Below are 10,700 nucleotides of genomic sequence, written 5' to 3'. Positions count from 1 at the left end.
TTGGAAGATTTACAATCTCATTTTCGGACAAGGCTAAGGTTGTCGCCAAGTTAGTTAAAGCATCTGCTAATCGGTTATCTTCCCTCGACACATGTATAAGTGAAACCATATCAAACCTTTTCAGCTGTTGTATGGCAAGGTGGAAATAAGGAACCAAGTCATCTTTTCTCACCTCATAATGGGTCAAGAGTTGGTTAATGACAAGTTGCGAGTCCCCATACACTTCCAAGCTTGAAATCTCCATCTCGGCTGCCGTCTACAAACCCATGATTAGTGCTTGATATTCGGCAACATTGTTTGAACATCTTTCAGTGAAACTGAAAGCATATGGCAATATTTGTTTTCGAGGCTAAACAAAGACAACACCAGCTCCTGCACCATTTTTCCGAGCAGAACCATCAAATAACATCATCCAAGGAGGGAGCACCTCAGTGTAAAAAACTTCTTCGTCGGGTAAATCATCAGAAATCTCCTAATCCGCTGGAATCGGGTGATCTGCTAAAAAGTCTGCTAAAGCTTGCCCTCTGACTGCCTTGGCTCGGATGTAAATGATTTCATGTTGATTAAGAAGCAAGGCCCATTTCGCCATTCAACCTATCAAGACAGTTTTGGACATGACGAATTTAACTGGCTCAGGACGTGCCACCAAGTGCATTGTATATGCCTGCATGTAATGTGTTAACTTTTGAATGGCAAAGATAAGCGCAAGACACATCTTCTCTATGGGCGAATAACTCAATTCAGGCCTTGTGAGCGTTCGACTTAAGTAGTATAATGCTCTTTCCTTGCCAGCTTCATTCTCTTGAGCGAGAAGTGGCCCGAGAGATTTCTCTTATGCTGCAATGTAAAGTATCAAGGGTTTCCCTTGAATCGGAGCTCCCAGTACAGGTGGTCTGGATAAGTACTTCTTTATGTTATTAAAAGCATTACGACAAGCTTCGTCCCACTTGAATGGAACATCTTTCTTCATGAGTTGGCTGAAAGGTTTACACCTACCAGCTAAGTTTCAAATAAATCGTTGAATGAAAGCAAGTCATCCTTGAAGGCTTTACAATTCACTCAAACTCTTTGGTTCAGGCATGTCTTGAATGGCCTTGATTTTGGTCTGGTCCACCTCAATGCCTCTGTGTTTAACCACAAAGCCAAGAAACTTTCGTGAGGTAACACCAAAGGCACATTTGAGAGGATTCATTTTCAGTTGATACTTGCGTAGTCGTTCAAACACCATTCGCAAGTCTTGCAAGTGATCTTTACGCTTCTTGGATTTGACCACTAAGTCATCAACATAGCATTCCACATTTTTATGAAGCATGTCCCCAAAAATCTTTTGCATGGCGCACTAATAAGTTGCACTTGCATTTTTTTAACCCAAAAGGCATCACCTTATAACAGTAGATCCCTTTAGGAGTACGAAATGCTGTGAGCTCTTTGTCTTATTGACATTCTGATTTGATTATAGCCAGATGATCCATCCATGAAAGATAGGGCTTCATGCCCTGTGGTCGCGTCAACCATGAGCTCAATGATGGGTAATGGAAAATCATCTTTTGGACATGCATCGTTTAAGTCACGGAAGTCAACACAAACACGAATTTGTCCATTTTTCTTTTTAACTGGCACGATGTTTGCAATCCATTTAGGATACTGAACTTCCTTAATGAACCCTGCGGCAATCAACTTGTCCACCTCGGCTTCGATTTGGGTAAGCAGTTCTGGGCGAAACCGACGTTGAGTCTGCTTGATTGGTCGTGTACCGGGCTTGACAGCAAGACGATGGACTGCTAACTTTGGATCAAGACCAGGTATTTCTTTATATGTCCAAGCAAAGACGTCTCTATACTCCATCAACAACTCATAATATTCATTTTCTTCTTCTGGAGTCAATAATGTGCTAATGAAGACTGGTCGTGGTTCTTCCTCAGTCCCCAAATTAAGTTCTTTCAATTCATCAACAGTAGCCTGCCCCCCGTCTTCGAATGCTGGAGGAGCTTGATCAATCTCGTCCTCAGAGTCTTCAAGTTCACATGGTTCAGAGGACTCTTGACCCTCTGCCTCCTCTACGGTGACATGGTAAACTAGCCGAATAGTTTCTTCTGCTACTGGTTCTTCAAGTTTGTTGGTGAATATGATTGCGTGTTGCTTGACTTTCAATTCACCTCTTGACTCCACCTCTAATGTCACATGTCGCTTCATGCGTGATGGTATAAGGCTATGAATCTCTTTATCTTCTCTTGGACGCTTGCACTCTAGCAACTCAATTACTTTTTTGTCGAGCAAATCTTCCAGCATGCCTGCGATGTCAGAATCGGGAAAAGGATAGGTCTTTTCTTCCAACTACTTCAACGAGCACTTTCGTCTCTCATAGTTGTGAGATGGCTCTACTTGCTTGAGACTCTCTTTAGTGAGCCCTAACGGATTTAGGCCAAAATATGTCGTTTTAATTATCCGATTCGGGATTTAATATTTTTAGGCTAGTTTTACATTTGTTTTACAATTCTTTTATTTTAGGTTTTTAGTTTCCTTTTAAATTTGGATTCTTTAAGATTTCTTGTTAGATTATGATTTTAGGTCTTGGATGCCTATATAAGCACCATCATGTTTTGTATTAGGATCAGTTTATCATATCAAATTTAATAAAAATTAGACATTTTTCTCTCTTTCTCTGGTGGATTTCAGAACTATATCTTTTAGGGTTTATTGCTTGTAAACCCAGGTTATTTCCGACTGCGTCACTCCTGACCCTCGATTAGGAGTTTTACGACTATATCCTACTATGGAGTACAAAAGGATGTATGCTATTATGAGAAAAGCTAGCTCCACTTGGTTTTTGATTATTCAAATTTAAAAAATGGGCTTGATAAAATTCAAGTTCATACTTTACTAGCTATAACAATTTCAGATTGGACATAACTCTTGATTGGCAAGAAAAAAATAAATGTTGATGATATTGTGTGTTCCTCTTAAAAAAGACATGTTTATGTTTGGACACACAGTGCGTCATGACTAAAATTAGTTTTTTTAATTTTTTTTTTTATGTTAGAATACTATAAGGAGAGTGAAATTCACATTCTCCATTTTACAATCCATATTCCATGTTTCCATTTTTAGTATATTAAGTTTTGTCTTTTTGTTGTGTAGATTGTAAAACATGTGATGTTAAAATACTAAAAAAATGAAACATGGAGTGTGGATTGTAGAATAATTAAGGAGTGTGGATTTCATTATCAAATGAGCTGAATGACATGTAGAAGTATAGAACACAATAATCCTTTAGATAGAAACAAGACATGAATTGCTTTACGATATAGCAAAGATGAAAGGGAAATAGAACAAGTAAACATGTTTCTATCAATTATTCTATGTAAGAATTATTAGGACTTGTCTTTGTTAATTCTTTGGTTCAATAACTTGTCATACTTTTGTGGAACAAGTAATCGAGAGAATATGGTAAGTTCTATTTAAGTGCCTAGAACATATAGGAATCATAAATGTTCAGGATTGCAGACCTATTGTATTAAGGAATAAACTTTTCCTATAGGACATGAGTCAAGAAGCTCTTTACATTGTTGGATTAGGATTAAGAATACTTTATGGGAGGTTCCTAATTTGTATATATAAGGGACTTAAGCTCTGCTCTATCAATTACAACAAGCAATTCAGAATCACTGTCTCATAGAGTGATTGCATTCAGTCTATTGATCAGAGGAGAAGTTACGAGTTCTAACAAGTTCTTTGACAAATGAATTCATCGCTATCATCTATTCCAAGTAAGTAATCCATTTAATGTATTCTTATTATTGAGCATTATAATCTTAATATAACATTTGGTATCAGAGCCTCTATGCTCAAACAAGAATCGTTTTGAAATTTTTTTTTTTTTTTTAAAGGGGGAAACAAACCTTTTATTCCATTGTTTAAAAAAAAAAAAAAAAAATTCAGAGGCCTAGACCCTCATTGGCCCAAAACACCAGCAAGAAACCCTAGCCCTGTTTTTTGCCTTCGATCTTCATCACAACAAAACTATGCGTCAACGATCATACCCAAATTCTTGAAAATTCTCGACCACCGACTCAGATAACATGCTTCTGCCTAAAATTTTCATTCCAAAATTATTGAAACCATATTTGATCAAAGAAACCTTTGACTTTCAATCTCAATTTTATCGTTGCTGGTGATCAAGTTTTCAAGTTGAAATTCTGCTTTCTGGTATGCTTCCCGATTTTTTCATTCAACTTGATCTTCATATGGGTTTTCATAAAAGATTTATATTCGGTTAAAAGTATTTAACTTTGGCAAAAGTTTAATTTCCATAGCCTTGTTGAGGCCTATATGTCAAACTATTGCAGGTGTTGGTTGAATTATGTGCATACTGTTTGTTTCTCTGATTTGTTTTGTGTGTTTGTTGGTTGTGTAGATTAGGTTCTCCCTTTTTCGCTAAACAAAACTGTTGGGAAAAATCTCAAACAGGTGCATGGGGACACCACAATCTGATTAAATCCAATTGGAGATATAAATACGTACACAAACACCATATGGTGACATGGTCCAATCCATTGAAGTCTATATGGGTTCAAGTATAGACAAAGAGCGATGCATACCTCAGCAATTAGAGGGCTTTCTAATATATATCTTCTCCTGATCAGCACAGCAGTGGAAAGGAACAACTTTTTTTTTTTTTGAAAAGCTTGCCTTGCCTCGATGCAGAAATTCAAACAGTCAATTATTTATATTCCCCTTCAATTAATTAAAATAGAGTTTTGTTAATGCTAGAATTAGAAAAAGCAAATGTGTAAAAAATAAAAAAATCAAGTTGGATTTTCGCAGAGAGGCTACAGTAGTAAAACTGGAAGTGTTAGAAGAGTGACTGATCGACTTGAGTTAAAAGATCGATATTCACTACAACGGCACACTACATATTTCAACTTTTTTGCATTTGGGTATATTTTGAAGAATTATTGAAGTTTGAATGAGTATAAAACATATATAACAAGTAATAAAGTAAAATGAAGAGTAGAGAAGAAACCTTACGAAGGAAGAGATTTGGAATATGAGAAACTCTGGACCGCCCTTCCTGCATCTTTTAATTAGGGGGAAATAATCATTTACCCAATTTTAGCTTAAAAATTGCCCACTTGCTCCATTAACAATTTTTTAACCCCATTTACCCAAAACACTCTAAGAGATTATTTCCCTAATACCCAATTAATTCTTTTTTTATTCTTTTTATTTATTTTTGAGACTTTTTTGCCCTCTCATTCTTTCTCACTTAGAGAGAGAAGTCATCCTCCACCTTGCTGTGCTCCAGTGACCAGTGGCCGGCCGCAGTCTCTTGCGACCGGTGACCGAACTCCGGCGTCCAGTGATCGGAATCAGACAACCAGTCACCGGAATCCCGAATCCGACTGCCAGACTGGTGACCGGATTCCGGCGTCTGATTTTATTACCCCCCAATAATCGTATTATTGTCTCCCAGTAACAAGTTCATTGGGGATCAATAGTTAGTGAAAAATGAATATGTTTTTAATTTTGAATGTTTTAGTAGGTTTATCCAAATAAATAATCTTATTATTGCCCCCCAATAATCTTATTATTGCCCTAATAAACATTTTATTGCTCCCCAGTAATATTATTATTGCCTCCCAATAATCTTATTATTGCCCTCAAGTAAATGGATAAATTCCCAAAACCAAAATGAATACAGTACAGACACAATTGATCAATTTATATGTTCAATTGTATAAGTTCACTTTCTTTTTTTTTTTTTTTCCTTCCCCATTCTTGGAACTCAAAAAAAAAAAAAAATGCTATGGGCACCCCAAAATTGCTTTCGGCACCCTTTGGAGTGTGAGGCCGGTGCAGGAGTGGTTGAGATCGTCTCTGATGGTGGACATCCAAGTCAAGAGAATCGACGTCGAAGCCGGCATCGAAGTAGTGATCGAAGACGTGGCCGGGGGCGTCGATGTGGGTCCCCGTATGGGTGGGGAGCTTCATCTCCGAGCCAGAGGAACTGGCCAACGCAGTAGACGGAGTCAAACGCCGGCATGTCGGGGAGGAGATCGAGGGTGAATGAGTCCATATCGCCGGTGCTGATGTCGAAGATTCGGCCGTTTCAATGGACTTCGCAACGAGGGGGGATCAGGTTGGTGGCAGTGCGCCGGAGGAGACATCGACGGGGGTGGTGCCTGGAATGGAAGGGTAGGATGTGGTGGTGTGGGAGAGGGTGGCCTGAAGGGAGAAGAGGAGAAGGAGAAGGATTGGATTCATGGTGAGAGTGCTGAGGGGAGTCGAGAGAGATAGAAAGAGAGAGTATGAGGGCAATACTGTCAATATATGTTAGATCGGGTAAATGGGGTTAAAAAATTCTTAGTGGAGCAAGTGGGCAATTTTTAGACTAAAATTGGGTAAGTGGTCACAACCCCTTTAATTAAAGGGCAGTCACAACAGATGTAGAGGGATGTTAACTTTGTGAGGCGTTGCATAGCTTGGCGTGAAGGAAGATACTTTAGATTATGGCAAAGCTCTATATCGAGGACCGCAAGAGAAGAGAGGCTTCCCAACCATTCTGGAAGAGCCTCCACTTCGTCGAAGGAGCTTATAGTCAAAGATGTCAGAGAAGTGAAGTGTTGAATCTGTTCATGCAAAGACTTGAGTTTAGGCCACTCAGATAGCATATTTTAGTGTCTCAAGTTGTGGTATGTGTTAAGGCACCATTAGCTTTTCAATCCTGATCGTTAGTTAGATAACACGTGGCTTGCATCTGTGCATTCTCACATAGTATAAGTACTGCAGCTGTTATTCTTTCTCCGTGTATCAGAACTCTATTGCTCAATACAAGTTTGTTTTCTCTGCTTTTCATACAAAACAATCATGGCATCAAGAGCTAGGTTCTGATCGGGACCGGAATTCATCATCGGAATCTTCATCGGAATTCTTCACTGGAAGCTTCTGTTACTCAAGCTGTGCTTATTTCTTCGGTGGATTCAGTTCTTGATCACCTTTTCAGAGAGTTCTCAATTCAGATAAGCTCAATTTTTTCTCATTTTCAGATAAGCTCGATTTCATAGATCTACAATTTTATTTTGTCAAGAGTTGTTGAAATATATCGATGATTTGTTGAAGAATTTAGCTCAAGAAGCATAGTGTTAGTGATTCAAGCAAGTTATTCTTAGTGATTTGATTTGGAAGTTGGAAGCGAAAATTGAAACCCTAGCTTTTTCATTTGAAGAAATTGAAGATCAGATTTGTTGCTTCTCGTTTGTGCAAGAGATAATTGATATTCAAGCTTTCAGTTTATTACTTGTCTTCGATTTGGTCATTCCTTGAAGTTGCTCATCTCTAGCATACAGTTTCTGCTCTTCTAGTTACTTGAGCTCTCAGATTCTCTTGTTCATACTCGATTCAAGCCTTATGGTCTAGTTGATTAAGTGAAGATAATTGGTGGCATATTTTGGGGTTTGTCTGGATGTTTTGTTTCTCAGTAAAGGTAATAATAGAAAATCTCTTCTTATGTGGTTGATGAAGGATGAAGTTTACTGCTTCTTATTGATTGTGTCATAATTACTTGAAGTGGAAGCATTGGTATTTTTTTTTTATCATTGTTGTCATGAATAACAACAACCAGCCACTCATCTATATGCTTTCAAGCATTTAAAATTTACTGCCTGTGAAGCTGGATGATAGCAATTACATTACTTGGTTATTTCAAATGAAAAATATGCTCATAAGTCTTGGCTTAGAGGGATACATTGATGGTTCTTATTCTTCTCCGCCTCAATTCTTGGTGACTGATGGTACCATAAACGCTGGAGTTACAAGGGAGTTTCAAGAATGGGAAAAGAATGATAAAGCATTGATGACTCTTATCACTGCCACTTTATCTAGTGAAGCATTATCATTTGTGGTTGGAAGCAATAATTCATGTGAAGTTTGGAGAAATTTGAGGGTGAGATATGGTGTCTCTTCTAGAACAGCCGCTATGCAACTCCAAACAAAACTGTACAAAATCCAGAAAGGTAATGATAATATAGACAAGTATTTTCAGCGTATCAAGGACATTACTGATCAATTTGCTTCTGTTGGCATTCATATTCCCGATGATGAGATTATTATCATTGCTGTCAATGGCCTTCCCTCTGAGTACCTAACTTTCAAAATCGTGATCAAAGCACAGATTACAATTATGACAATGATTAAATTTCGTTCCCTTTTACTTGATGAGGAGTCTACTATGGATCAATCTATGAAGACTATGCAGAATGGAATGTCTGCTAGTAATCTAGGTTTAAATCAAGGAATGCAATGGAATGGTGCTGATATTGGTAATATGGTGTCCCTTACTGTTTTTGTTGCTCAAAATGGAAGGGGAAGTCATATATTCTACAATGGAGGGATGCAGCAACATAATTTGAGCACTGCAACAAGTTATTCACATCAAAATGGTTACTAACCCCAACATCAGCAACTTGCTTCAAACTACAAAGGAAATGTTTCACAGTATAATGGTAATGGTTTCTTCCTACAACAACCTGTTGTTCAACACCAACAAAATGGCGGAAACAAGAACTACAGTTCACAAGGAGGTGTATCTCAATTACCTGACATTTCAAATCAAGGCTTTGGCGGCTCCATTGTGCGTCAAGTTTGCGACAAACTTGGACACAATCACTCGGCATATAAGTGGCATTATAGGAATTTTTAGTCGCAGAACATTGCATCAAGTTCATACATTGAGCACCCTCAATATCCTACTCAGAATTTAATGGAGGGCAATGAAATGACACAGCCAAATAATGTTGGAAGCTTTTCTCGTAGACCTATGTCACATCACAATTTGGTACAGTCACAAAATACAGGAACTTTCAGGGGCAACTTCAACTCAAATGTAGCTATCAATAAATTTGATCAAGTCATGGGGGATTACAAGATAAGGGATGATCGAAAGGCACAAGCTAGTGTCCCTGTTGTTGATATCAGAGTTTCTACTCCCAGAGCTTCTTCTCCACCTGCAACTAGTAATCCAAGCGAAGCAACCAATGTTGAAACTTCTTCTGTTCCTAGATCTTCTTCTACTCCTGCAAGCTATAATCCAAGCCAAGCAACTAGTGCTTCAGTTACTTCTGCATTGTTTGCAAAACAGGAACTATAGCTTTTTGATGAATTTGATCCGCATGATTCTGTTTCGGTGGTCCATTTGGTTCTGTTTCAGCTGCGCCACCTAATTCAAACAATGCTACAATGGACTTACTTGGTTCCCTGTTATCGGCCATTGTGCCAAGTACATCTACTACTACCACATTTGAAGTTGATGGCCTTGTAAATTCTGCTTCAGTGACTACAGTTATGGCAAATCCTCCAGATACTACTATGTCGAACTGTAGGCATGCCTCTTATCCTCTGAAGCTACGCTAATCACTGCCACTCATTCCTCCTATATGAAGTGAGTATCTAGCCTGGTATCTTCACCAAAGAGCAGCAGCTTGATGCTCCAAATCGGAGTGTTAGTCAGCTTGAAGCTTGTATCCCATCTTCAAGCTGAGGAGGGGTATTAAGGCACCATTAGCTTTTCAATCCTGATCGTTAGTTAGATAACATGTGGCTTGCATCTGTGCATTCTCACATAGTATAAGTACTGCAGCTACTATTCTTTCTCCATGTATCATAACTCTATTTCTCAATAAAAGTTTGTTTTCTCTCTGTTTTTCTCTGATTTTCATACAAAACTATCAGTATGACAGGGAATGAATCGAGCTCTTTGCAGAACTCACCAACTTCCAATCTTCGAAATTTGGTGAGGGATGCTAACTCGCTGAGTTTGCTTATTAATCCATCACAACTATAAATTTTTAAGTTGCTGAGGGTTGTGAGGTTGTCTAAACATGGAATTATCTCCAGACTAGGGTAGTTTCTTATCTCCACCCTCTCAAGATAGGGAAAAGATCAGAGATTGTGATTTCATGACATGTAAAGCCATGTAAAGCATCAATAGACTCTAGACTACTACATGTCCTTATGTCCAACCGGTGGAGGGACGAGAGACTGTCAATTGAAATGAACATTAGCTTATTGCAGCTACGTATTTTTATTCTTCCAAGAGAGATGGAGCCTTTTAGCCCACTCAAGAGACTCAATAGTTCAGAACATTCCGAAATCTTTATTTCATCAAGGGATGAGAAGCCCTGTAAACTTGGAATGGATGTTAGGGTAGAGCATTTCTTTATTTTCAAGGTTTCAAGACTGCAGTATTCAATCCCCTCTGTAAATGGGATGGACTCCAGACTGAGGCAGTCATATATAAGCAACTCCTCTAGCTAGAGACGGTGCAAGTAGCCCCTCAGGTAAATACCTCAGTTTATTACACCCATGAATCACCAGTGACCGAAGAGAAGCACAACAACCAAATCCATAGAGAGCAATACAAGTTAACTCATCACAATGATATATCTTTAAAGTGCAAGATTCTTGTTGTTCCTTAACGTCCCTTCCAGCAGGCAGTCAAGTCCCTTCACATTTGATATATGGAGATAAGTGAGAGTTGTCAGATTGCTTAGGACACTTGTTACTGGCACACCGCTATCTATTTTGACCAGACTCAGCTACTGAAGAGATGGAAAATAACTGGGAGCGCTTCTTAATTGGGGACAACCATGCAGATTAAGCATCTCAAAAGATTGAAACACCACTGTTGGCAACAATACTTGTGG

The sequence above is a fragment of the Rosa chinensis genome, chromosome 5 (genome assembly GCF_002994745.2).
Source record: "Rosa chinensis cultivar Old Blush chromosome 5, RchiOBHm-V2, whole genome shotgun sequence".
Taxonomy (NCBI): domain Eukaryota; kingdom Viridiplantae; phylum Streptophyta; class Magnoliopsida; order Rosales; family Rosaceae; genus Rosa; species Rosa chinensis.
Note: the sequence above shows the minus strand (reverse complement) of the source record.